This window comes from Lithobates pipiens, unplaced genomic scaffold (genome assembly GCF_037356315.1).
Source record: "Lithobates pipiens isolate NorthernLeopardFrog02 unplaced genomic scaffold, aLitPip1_a1.2 Scaffold_13, whole genome shotgun sequence".
Lineage (NCBI taxonomy): Eukaryota > Metazoa > Chordata > Amphibia > Anura > Ranidae > Lithobates > Lithobates pipiens.
The window spans coordinates 181,541,217-181,554,438 of record NW_027507718.1 but is presented as its reverse complement, the minus strand read 5'-3'; the positions used below and the strand labels follow the sequence as shown (position 1 = coordinate 181,554,438).

The 13,222-nt window shown below is 47.9% G+C and overlaps 1 long non-coding RNA gene across 1 annotated transcript in view; it reads left to right on the top strand.

Moving 5' to 3' along the window:
- The window catches only part of LOC143974489 (uncharacterized), a 144,527-nt gene that overhangs the window by 97,796 nt on the left and 33,509 nt on the right, over positions 1-13,222 (top strand). The window lies entirely within an intron of this gene.

The window sequence follows — 13,222 nt, the reverse complement described above, 5'->3', positions numbered from 1 at the left end:
AGAGCTACAGATACCTGTGCAACACCTGAGATCTAATACCTATTTTTGTTAAAAGAATGGAGGCATGAGTGTTTGCATCTTCTGAGTGAAGAGCATGTCTGAGATTATCCTGTCTCTGACTTCAGTAATGCAGTTATTTTTATTTTATTTTATTTACACAGTCAGTACCCCTGGCAAACACCATTTTGGATTACATACAGTGCCTTGAAAAGGTATTAATACCCTTTTACATTTTTCACATTTTGTCATGTTAAAACCAAAAATTTAAGGCCGCGTACACACGGGCGGACTGTATGGCCTACTTAGTCCGTCGAAACACATTTCAGCGGACAGTCCGCTCGTGTGTGGGCTTCAGCGGACTTTTTCAGCGTGCAGTCTGGCGTACTAAGTATTTCGGAATTTTCGAAATTCTGTCCGTCATACTTTGGTTCCAGCAGACAATCCGCTCGTCAGTAGGCTAGTTCGACGGACTAAGAATGGCGCATGCTCAGAAAGGATTTACACGGCGAAAGGTTGCATTGCTGTGTATTGGACTTCCTATTTCTAGTCCCGTCGTACGTGCTGTACACGTCATCGCGCAAGCTTTCGACGGACTGTTTGTGCATCCGTGTGTGGTCAAGTCCGTTCATTCGAAAGTATGACGGACTGTGCGTCGGATTGTATGACGGACTAAGTAGGCCATACAGTCCGCCCGTGTGTACGCGGCTTTAATGTATTATCTTGGGATTTTATGTGATAGACCAACACAAAGGATAGGAGAAAGGAACTCTCCAAAAAAGCTGAACATATGTTACATTCAAAGTATTAGTAACAAAAATTAAAAGAAATATAGGTAAAAGGAGTTAATGTATATACAACAATATTACATTAAAAACGGTTGTCAGTGGTCACAAGGCACAATGTAGCATCAATAAATATACGATGATGAAATAAGTGTATAAACCAACACCAACATGTTTCAGAGTTCTATATGCTCCTTCATCTGAGTAGATTTAAACAGCATAGGTAAACATCTTCTATAAAATAAAACATATATTAGAACACAATCGCAGATATTCTGCACTATATACAAGGCTGATAAGGACAAAGAGAAAGGAGGGAGGGTAACAGGAAATTACTCACTGTGCCCGAGAGTGGTTGAACAGCACACAGTCATCCAAAATGTAAAAACAATGCAGCAGGATCCAATAAAATGGAGTATGGGAGCACTCAAAAGCCCCCCTAGGCTCAAATGGCACCGAACAGAGATGACCTACGGTAATATAAAACACAAGGGGAGGAAATGAGGGATATATGTGTATATATAGGGAAGAGAAAACCCATATTGTCAGGAAAGGGTCCGTTCGCTGGTAAGATCCATCATTTGGCGTGCAGTACTGAAGTCCACCAGCAGGTGTCTCCTGGCAGTTTGGAACTGTCAGGGGAGACTTTCCCTGCTGGTGTTATATCATCAATGGGCCACATTACTAGCGTCCACCAGCGTATGGATCCTCACAGTATGGAGCAGACAACACTTTCTGCGCTCAGGTGTTACATGAGGACAACTACTGTCAGCCTCATATACTCAGCAAGCCCTCACATGCTTGCCTTGGTATCTCTCTCTTTGGGCCCTGACCTTGCTGCATGTTGCCCGATCCTGCATCCGACCTTGTTCCCGAGCTTATCCTGACCCAGTCCCTCCTGTGTTCCTGTTTTTTGTTTTTTGTTATCACTGTGCAGTCCACACAGTCTGATCTACTATTTCTCCTGACACATATACAGTAAAACCTTGGCTTGCAAGCATAATTCGTTCCAGAAACACGTTTGTAATCCAAAGCACTCTTATATCAAAACAAAATTTCCCATAAGAAATAATGGAAACTCAAATGATTCGTTCCACGTCCATTTATTCATAAGTCTTTCAGTTTATAGTCTATATAAAAAGATAATAGCAATGTGATAGGTTGTGTAACCATAAAATATCCACCCACAAATGGAAGCCTCCACAAGGGGATTAGAAGAAAAATCCAGCAGAAGCTACAGAGTATAAAAGAGAGGAGAGGTACCTCTAATGCTGCGTACACACGATCAGACTATCAGACTTGGTCAATCCGCCCGTGTGTGGTCTCCGGTGGACTTTTTCTTTCCAAAAGTCCGGCGGACTTGGAAAGAAGTTTTGACTCAAAATTGTCCGCCGGACTGCCGAGAAGAAGACCCCTGGACGGTGACGGTGACGTAGAAAGCTGGGCTCCTCCGCTAGTAAAAGAGCTAGCAGAACATAGCGGAGTCCGGCAAGAAGACCACCCAAGATGGAAGACCACCGGAGCTGTCCAATACATTTTTTTTAAAAATTGTGTTTTTTTATTTACACTTTTTTTCAGCAGGTGAATGGGTAGGGGTACATGGTACCTCAATACTCATTCACATAGGGTTGGGGGCCGGTATCTGGGGGCCCCCTTATTAAAGGGGACTCCCGGATTCTAATAAGCCCCCCCGCCCGCAGACCCCGACAACTAACGGCCAGGGTTGTCGGGAAGAGGCCCTTGTCCTCATTAACATGGGGACAAGGTGCTTTGGGGTGGGGGGGCTGCAGGGCCCCCCTTGCCCAAAGCAACCCCCCATGTTGAGGGCACGTGGCCTGGTACGGCTCAGTAGGGGGGGGGCTCGCTCGCTCGTCCCCACCCCCTTTCCTGACCAGCCGGGCTGCGTGCTCACATAAGAGTCTGATATGGACTTTGGGGGGACCCCCACTCAGTTTTTCCGGTGTAGGGCTTCCCCTTTAGGTCCATAACAGGTGACGGGGCTAGCGAGGTGTCAATCTCGCCAATGGAGCTGGCGACATTGACCTCCTGTGCTAGTCCCGTCTACCTAGAGCCGCGTTCAAAATGAACGGACTTTTCTCCGTGTGTGGGCAAGTCCGTTCATTTCAAATGTCCGGCAGACAAACGGCGGGAGTCCGCTGGACTTTTGAAATGAACGGACTTGCCCACACAAAGTGTGGTCATGTGTGGGCAGGTCCGCTCGTTCGGAAAGTCTGGCGGACCTCTGCTGCAATGTCCGGCGGTTTGTCCGATCGTGTGCATAAGTGTAGCAATATGGTTACATTTAATGAGGGTAAGACATTTAGCAACTCACATGGTTGATGATTAAAAGAGGCACATCTAAGTATGCAGACATCTGGGGTAAAGCTGTCCACAAAGACTGTCCTCCGCACCGTCGGCACTACCGACTGTCTGTCTGCAATCGCGACTGGGAAGACTAGCCTGCAGTAGATTGATCAGAAAGCAAGGCTTGATCCACTTGTGGAGCGCAGCGTGGAAGAGATTACGTCAATGGCGGTGCGGAGGATGGTCTATGTGGACAGCTTTACCCCGGGTACCTGCATACTTAGATGAGCCTGTTTTAATCATCAACCATGTGACTTGCTAAATGTACCCATATTGCTATACTTAGATGTGCCTCTCTTCTCTTTTATACTAAGTTGTAACATGATGCTACTTGTATATCAAGACATCGCTTGTATATCAAGTCAAAATTTATTTAAAAATTTAGCTTGTCTTGCAAAACGCTTTCAAAGCAAGTTACTCTCAAACCAAGGTTTTAATGTATAGGGATATATAAAAAAAGGGGAGTAATAAGTCAAATGTGCAACAATGCACATATCGTATGTAAATAGAGTTACCTCACAGGTGATATGGCAATCTCCAATCCCCAGAGCAACTACAAGGATTTGTTAGTTCCCCATAGATATTACAAATGATCACAAGAGGGCTTGTAATTGACGGCCTCAATGAGGCCCGGGTATGTGGTGGCCTTTAAGGAGTCGCTCCACTTCAGCTCCCGAAGTTCGTTCCAATCTCCTCCATGGGAGCTGGGATGGAGCTGATCCAAGTCCCAAAACTTGACCCTAGGAAAAACTCCCTCATGTAAAACATGAACATGTCTGCTGAGGGGTAACTCAGAATTAGGGATGAGCCGAACACCCCCCGTTTCGGTTTGCACCAGAACTTTTGAACGGACCGAAAATTTGTGTAAACTTTAAAACCCCATTGAAGTCTATGGGACTCGAACGTTCAAAATAAAAAGTGCTAATTTTAATGGCTAATATGCAAGATATTGTCGTAAAAAGGGTTTGAGGACCTGGCTCCTGCACCAGGGGACATGGGTCAATGCCTAAAATGTTTTTAAAAAGGGACGTTTTTTTCAGGAGCACTGATTTTAATGACGATTAAAGTGAAAAAAAGTGAAAAATTCCTTTAAATATCGTGCCTGGGGGTGTCTATAGTATGCATGTGAAGTGCCATGTGTTTCCCGTGTTTAGAACAGTCCCTGCACAAAATGACATTTAACAGAGAAAAAGTCATTTAAAACTGCTTGCGGTTTTAATGTAATATCTTGTTCCGGCAATACGGATGAAAATCATTGAGAAAAATGGCATAGGTAGCCTCCTGCCCATTACCAGGCCCTTTGGGTCTTGTACGGATATTAAGGGGAACCCCATACCCATATTAAAAAAAGGAAAGGCATGGGGCCCCCAGGCCCTATATACTCTGAACAGCAGTAAACAGGCGGTGCAAACAAGACAGGGAGTATGTAGGTTTGTTGTGTTAAGTAGAATTTGTTTGTAATTTTGAACTGGTACATTTTTAAAGTGTAGCTCCAGTCAAAAAATCAATTTTTAAGCTTTTAGGAAAACGTAGGGAAGGGTTATCACCCCCTGTATAATTTGTTTTGCCGTCCGTCTTTTTTCATCTCACTTTCTGTTGTCTCCTTCAGTTTGCAAGTAGGAGACGTTTGTAAGTTGGATGTTTGAAAGTAGGGGCCTGCCATATATGCTCTGCAGAAATGGGGGCCTAAGGTGTTGGTGTTGCCACAGCACTGTAAGCCCTCAAAGTGACTCTTGGTGGTGGAGCGCCCTGCTGTGAACGATGATATCAAGAATTTTAATTACATGCTCCTGTTAAACAGGGGCTGAAAAATTGGGCCTTAGGCACTGCTTGCTGGTGCCATGACAATGCAACCTCTCCCAGATACTCTAGTTGGAGTGCAGGAATGAGCCCTGCTGCAAAGCATTGCATCAAAAATTGTATTATATGCCCCTGTTAAACAGGGGCTGAAAAATTGGGCCTATACACTGCAACCTCTACCATATACTCTAGTTGGATTGCAGGAATGAGCCCTGCTGCAAAGCATTTAATCAAAAATTGTAATTACACGCCCCTGTTAAACAGGGGCTGAAAAATTTAGCTGGTCGCATCACCCAGAACCAAAAATGTTCTTCCAAGATATGAGCGGAGGAGGAAGAGGATAGACAGTCACTCAGCATCAGCATAGGCAGTCTTGAAGGGATGTGATATTTCAAAAAAAATTATTCGGTTACATCAGCTTCAGGTGCTTGGTAGCTGGTGGTGATCCAAGACTGATTCATCTTTATGAAGGCCAGTCAATCAACCTAGTTGGTGGACAGGCGCACCCTGTGACGGTTACAAAGCCACCAGCAGCACTGAAGGTGCGTTCCGAAAGAACGCTGGATGCAGGATGGGCCAGTAGCTCAATTGCATACCGTGCAAGCTCTGGCCAGTGATCCATCCTCAAGACCCACGAAGCCAGAGGATTTTTGGTGGGAAAGGTGTCCAAGTCTGACCTTGCCCCTAGGTATTCCTGCACCATGTAAATCAGACACTGGCGATGGTTGCTGGGACCAATCATACCTTGGGGCTGTGGACTAAAAAATTGTCTGAACGTATTGGTCAGACGGCCACCTTCTCCACGGCTCCTTCTGACCGAAGCCTCAGCAACACGTTGTCCAGGACCAGGAGTTTGTAACCTCCCAGTCTCTGAGAACACGTTGCACAGACTTTTCTGCAAGGCCTCCCGGAGATGTCTCATCCTCTGCTCCCTCTGCGACAGCAAGATAAGGTCCACAACCTTACCCTTGTACTGTGGATCAAAGAGAGTGGCCAGCCAGTAATGGTCCCTCTCCTTGATCCGAAGAATACAAGGATCCTTCCGCAGGCTTTGCAGGATCAGGGAGGCCATGCAGCGTAGGTTACCTGAGGCATTCAGTCCGGAGTCCTCTGGGTCACTAAGGACAACATGATCCACAGCCACCTCCTCCCAGCCACAGGTTTCTTGGGACTGTAAATCATCCCTACAAGACTGCTGCTGCTGATGCTGAGTGCCAGGCTCCACCTACATGCTGACACAATCCTCCTCCTCCTCTTCAGGTGTGATGGGTGGGACAGCAGGATCACTGTCTGGATAAAGGGAGCCTTGAGAGGCAAGGAAGTCCTCTTCTTCCTGCCTCTGTTCTGCCTCAAGTGCCCTGTCCATTATTCCACGCAGCGTATGCTCCAACAGGTGGACAAGAGGTACTGTGTCCCTGATGCATGCACTGTCACTGCTCACCATCCTTGTGGCCTCCTCAAACGGTGACAGGACAGTGCATGCATCCCTAATCATGCCCCACTGGCGTGGTGAGAAAAAACCGAGCTCCCCTGACCCTGTCCTGGTGCCGTAGTCGCACAGGTACTCATTGATAGCCCTCTGCTGCATGTGCAGCCACTGCAGCATGCCCAACATTGAGTTCCACCTGGTGGGCATGTCACATATAAGGCGGTTCTTGGGCAGGTTCAACTCCTTTTGGAGCTCAGCCAGCCGAGCACTGGCATTAAATGATCGGCGGAAATGCACGCAGACTTTCCAGGTCTGCTTCAGGACATCCTGTAAGCCCGGGTACCTGCCCAAGAACCACTGCACCACTAGGTTAAGGACGTGAGCCACACAGGGCACATGGGTCAGTTGTCCCTGTCGGAAGGGCGGAGAGGAGGTTGGTGCCATTGTCGCAAACCACCATTCCTGACCATTCCAACCACCTCTCGGCCTGCCCCTGCAGAGCTGACAAAATATCTGCCCCAGTATGGCTCTTGTCCCCCAAACAAACCAGCACAAGCACGGCATGGCATTGTTTTGCCTGCGTACTTGCGTAGCCCCTTGAATGCCTATGGAGCACCACTGGTTCCGAGGACAGCACACTGGAAGAGGCCATGGAGGAAGAAGAAGTGGAGGGGGTGGAGGAGAGAGGTCTGTCACAACCAGTAGTAGCATTTTGGAGGTGTGGTGGCGGAACAACCTCCAACACTAATGCACCTTGTCCTGCATCCTTCCCAGCTGCCAGAAGAGTGACCCAATGGGCCGTGAAAGACAGGTGACATCCCTGTCCATGCCTGCTGGACCATGAGTCAGCGGTAATATGCACCTTACCGCTGATTGCCCTGTCCAGCGAGGCAAGGACATTGCCTTCCACATGCCGGTAGAGAGCCAGAATCGCCTTCTTGTGAGAAAAAGTGGCATTTGGGGACCTACCACTGAGGAACCGCACATTGCACAAACTCACGGAAGGGGGCCAAATCTACCAATAGGGATGGCCGAACGGTTCACCCAGCGGTCGTTTCGCGGCAAATTTCGGCTGTTCGCGGTCCGCCCGAACAGGGAGAGACTGCAGTGACCCAAATCGCTAGCTAATTGGTCCACAAAAGTTCTTTTCAGGACTGGTATAGGTGTTAGGTGTAGTTCAGGATATAGGTTTGAGGCACTGCTGTGCTACTGATTTTTGCAGCAGCCTGTCTTTTGTCAGTGTAGAGAGAGGGACAGGACGCTGTGTGCTGCTGGGACAGTCAGCTTAATCATTAGCTGTTACTATTAGGTCCACAAAAGTGCTATTCAAGTTATTGTTCCAGCAGCCTCTGTTTTGTCAATTTAAATAGGGACAGGCAGGAAGCTGTGTGTGAGGTAGTGAGGGACAGTCAGTTTAATCAGTAGCTGTTACTATTAGGTCCACAAAGGTTCTTTTCAGGACTGGTATGGTAATAGGCTTGTACACGTATAATATTCTTTCTTCCAAATATAGAAACAATATTATACTTGACTGCTGCCCTTCTGCTGCAGTAGTCCTTTGTCAGTATAGGGACTGAGGTACAGTCTGCTAATCATTCACAACCTACTTGTTCCACAAAGGTCCTTATAAGGACTGGTAAGGTATAGGGTACTACAGTACATAGGGTTGAGTGAGGTACAGTCTGCTCTTCCGTAAGGACTGGTATAGGTCCACAATACATAGGGTTGAAGTGCACTACTGCTGACTGCTGCCCTTCTGCTGCAGTAGTCCTTTATCAGTATAGGGACTGAGGTACAGTCTGGTAATCATTCACAACCTACTTGTTCCACAAAGGACTGGTAAGGTATAGTGTACTACAGTATATAGGGTTGAGTGAGGTAGAGTCTGCTAATCACAACCTACTAGTTCCACAAAGGTCCTTAAGGATTGGTATAGGTGTACTATTTGGTGTGCAGTATATAGTTGTGTAATACACGTATAAAATACTTGCACATACTTGACTTCCTCCTGGGGCTGCTTATTATGAGGGGCTCCCACCATCCCTGTGCTGTGCTGACTTCCTCCTGGGGCTGTACCTCTGCTGTGCATATTATGAGGGGCTCCCACCATCCCTGTGCTATGCTCATTATGAGGGGCTCCCACCAACCCTGTGCTGTGCTGACTTCCTCCTGGGGCTGTACCTCTGCTGTGCATATTATGAGGGGCTCCCACCATCCCTGTGCTATGCTCATTATGAGGGGCTCCCACCATCCCTGTGCTTTGCTGACTTCCTCCTGGGGCTGCTTATTATGAGGGTCTCCCACCATCCCTGTGCTATGCTGACATCCTCCTGAGGCTGTTTATTATGAGGGGCTCCCACCATCCCTGTGCTGACTTCCTCCTGGGGCTGTACCTCTGCTGTGCATATTATGAGGGGCTCCCACCATCCCTGTGCTATGCTCATTATGAGGGGCTCCCACCATCCCTGTGCTATGCTGACATCCTCCTGCGGCTGCTTATTATGAGGGGCTCCCACCATCCCTGTGCTGTGCTGACTTCCTCCTGGGGCTGCTTATTATGAGGGGCTCCCACCATCCCTGTGCTGTGCTGACTTCCTCCTGGGGCTGTACCTCTGCTGTGCATATTATGAGGGGCTCCCACCATCCCTGTGCTATGCTCATTATGAGGTGCTCCCACCATCCCTGTGCTATGCTGACTTCCTCCTGGGGCTGCTTACGGTGCAGGTGTCAGTGCCGTATATCACGGTGCTGGTGTCAGTGCTGTATATCACGGTGCAGGTGTCATTGCTGTATGCCACGCTGCTGATGTCAGTGCTCTCCATCACAGTGCTGGTGTCAGTGCTGTATATCATTGTGCTGGTGTCAGTGCTTTATGTCACGCTGCTGATGTCAGTGCTCTCTATGATGGTGCTGGTGTCAGATTACTCTATCATGGTGCAGGTGTCATTGCTGTATGTCACGCTGCTGATGTCAGTGCTCTCTATCACGGTGCTGGTGTCAGTGCTGTATATCATGGTGCTGGTGTCAGTGCTTTATGTCACGCTGCTGATGTCAGTGCTCTCTATCACGGTGCTGGTGTCAGATCACTCTATCATGGTGCAGGTGTCATTGCTATATGTCACGCTGCTGATGTCAGTGCTCTCTATCACGGTGCTGGTGTCAGTGCTGTATATCACGGTGCTGGTGTCAATGCTTTATGTCACGCTGCTGATGTCAGTGCTCTCTATCACGGTGCTGGTGTCAGATCACTCTATCACGGTGCAGGTGTCATTGCTGTATGTCACGCTGCTGATGTCAGTGCTCTCTATCACGGTGCTGGTGTCAGATGACTCTATCACGGTGCAGGTGTCATTGCTGTATGTCACGCTGCTGGTGATCATCTCCTGCACCCTCTTCTTTGCCTACCCTGACCTTCCCTCTCCTCCATTGCCTTCATGCGCTCCACAGTCCTGAATTGTCACAACAATTTCACATATAAAAAAAGAATGCTTGTAGTTGTCGATCCCAGATTCACCTCATACATGTGTTATGTCATTGGCCATGTGGTGGGACTATGTTTGCACAGCTAGTAATTATTTTGTGGCTGCAAATTTGACCTGTAGGTTTGCAAAGTTCGCCTCCCATTGAAGTCAATGGGGCCCGCTGCGAACGTTACGGTTCGCAAACTATTGGCCGCGTTCGCGGTCCGCCTTTTGCGAAACGTCCCATCGGAAGTTCGTCCATCACTATCTACCAACTGAAAAGGCAGCAGTTGAAGTGCTAGCAATTTAGCCAAGCTAGCATTCAACCGCTGGGCATGTGGATGGCTGGGAGTGAACTTCTTTCGACGGTCCAGCAGCTGGGGCAGGGACATTTGCCTGCTATAATCGGACGTGGGTGTACTGCTAGCAGAGTGCCCGGAAGCACTTGGCTGTGACACACCTAATTCTACACCTTTATTCCTCTCAGTGCAGGTTTCAAAGAGGAATGAAGGTCTAGTGGGGTTGGAGATCCCAGCTGATGAGTAGCAAGGAGAGGTCCACTTTGTTCTTTGGTGTGGGTCTTTGAGGTACGCTTGCCAACGAGCTGCATGGCAGGTCAACATATGTCTGGTCAAGCTTGGTGCCCAAGTGGCTGATGTTTTGGCCACGCGAGATACACTTGAGACATATGTCGCAAATAGCAGCAGTACGATCTGATGCACTCATCTCAAAAAAGGCCCACACCAAAGAACTTTTAGAATAACGCGCAGAGGCAGTGCCCTACACAAGCGGAGCTCTGTGGTGTAATTCAGTCGGTATGCTGCCCCTACGCTGGCCCCCGGAGGGAATTCTGCCTCGTTGGAGATGTGCCTCCTCCTCCTCTCTCCTACCAGGCACCCACGTGGAGTCAGTGACCTCATCATCCCCTCCCTCTTCATCACTGGAGTAAACCTGGCAGTATGCTGCAGCTTGTGGAACATGACTGCCAGATTGCTGTCCTGCTTGAGCATCCCCTCTCTCTCACGCTACTGCCTTCCTCTAGTTGAGTATCATCATCAGAGCCTACAAAACACTGGGCATCTTCCTGGAGCATGTACGCAACACTGTGCTCAAACAGTTCGGGGGACTCCTCAGGAGGACATGGTGGGTCTAGGAAAGCAGTGACTGATGACATTGAGATGAGGGAAGAGGACGTATTGGCAGCTGCTTTGCTAGTACCCTGAGCCTGGGTGAGAGAGGATGAGGAGGATGAAGAGGGCTTGGTCATCCACTCTACCAAGTCTTCGGCATGATGTGGCTCAACACGTCCAGCTGCTGAAAATAAAGACAAGCGTGTCCCATGGCCACGTGCTGATGATGATGCACCGCGTCCACGACTAGCACTGTTGTCTCTAGACATAGAGCCTGCTTGCCCTCTTTTATTGGCTCGTGCCTGTCTGCCTCTCCTTGTTGGCCTTCCAGACATGTAATGGCCTGCAGGGAGATGGGAAAACCAGCAATTGGGTAGTGTATATTGTGCTGGAGGCACACAACACCCACTAAATCCTGCAGATGCCTGTATGATAGAACACCAGAAATAAAGGGTAGATACAGGTGTATACTGTGCTGGAGGCACACAACACCCACTAACTACTGCAGATTCCTGTATGAGAGAACACCAGCAATAAAGGGTAGATACAGGTGTAGTGTGCTGGAGGCACACAACACCCACTAACTCCTGCAGATGGCTCTATTTGAGAACAGCAATACAGGGTAGATACAGGTGTATACTACACTGGAGGCACACAACACCCACTAACTCCTGCATATGCCTTTATTATAGAACACCAGCAATTAAAGGGTAGATACAGGGGTACACTGTGCTGTGCTGGAGGCACAAAACACCCACTAACTCCTGCAGATGCCTTTATTATAGAACACTAGCAATAAAGGGTAGATGCAGGTGTATACTGTGCTGTGCTGGTGGCACACAACACCCACTAACTCCTGCAGATGCCTTTAATATAGAACACCAGCAATAAGGTGTAACTCCTGCAGATGGCTCTATTAGAGAACAGCAATAAATGTATATACAGGTGTATACTGCGCTGGAGGCACACAACATCCACTAACTCCTGCAGATGGATCTATTAGAGAACAGCAATAAAGGGAGATACAGGTGTATACTGTGCTGGAGGCACACAACACCCACTAACTCCTGCAGATGGCTCAATTAGAGAACAGCAATAAAGGGTAGATACAGGCGTATACTGCACTGAAGGCACACAACACCCACTAACTCCTGCAGAGGCTGGAACACTACACAAGGCCGTCAGGCTGGCAGCCTTACATAGTGTGGGGCGTGTACTAAACAGTCTGAGCTATAATTGGCCACAGGCATCCTGCCTGTAGCCAATTATGGCTCTCCTCACTGCCGGCACTGTGATTGGCCAAGCATGCGGGGTCTCAGTGCATGCTTGGCCAATCATGAGCCAGCAAAGCACTGCGATGGCACAGTGCATTGTGGGCTATGAGCACCACACAAATTTGGCGCGAACGGCCCACAGAGTTCTGGCTTCACTGAATGGGCGAACAGCCGATGTTCGAGTCGAACATGCGTTAAACTCGAACACCAAGCTCATCCCTACTCAGAATTAGCAGTCTGCACGCTTAGTATATGCCTGTAAATTTGTTTGGTTTTCCCAACATAAAGGGAACTACAACTGCAAATCAAGAGATAAACAACACAAGTCTTGCAGTTGACAACATGTTTAGCCTTAAGTAGATATCCATTGGGCATTGTAACGGAAGCACCTGTGTGTAAATATCTACATTGGTTGCAGCCCCCACATGTTTAGGTACCCTGTATTTACATGGATCCTTTCTTTTCTCACCCTTATATTCACTCTGCGTGATAAAATCACGTAATGACAGAGCGCTTATATAGGTGATCTAGGGAATCTGAGATACAAATCTCCCTATATTGGAGTCCAGGGATAACAAATGTCAATCCTTCTGTATAATGTGTCTAATCCTAGAATGTTGATCTGAAAACTTGATGATGATTCTAGTGAGGTTATCCTGTTTTTTAGGTGTTTGAGGGCCATATAGTAGTTTATTCCTGGAATTGCCAATTGCTTTCTTGTAGGCTTTTTTTAAACATGTTGAAGTGTATCCTCTCTCCAACAACCTAGTATAAGTGCTCCCTGTTGGAAGGATGTTTCATCCGAGCTGTTTCTTCTGATCCTAAGATACTGACTGTACGGGATGGATCTCAACAAGGGTTTAGGGTGAAAACTGGACGCATGTAGAAGAGAGTTGCCAGCCGTAGGTTTACGGTATAGATAGCTCTTTAGCACATCGTTAGTGTCACGTGTAACTGCGACATCGAAGAATGTAAACTCTTT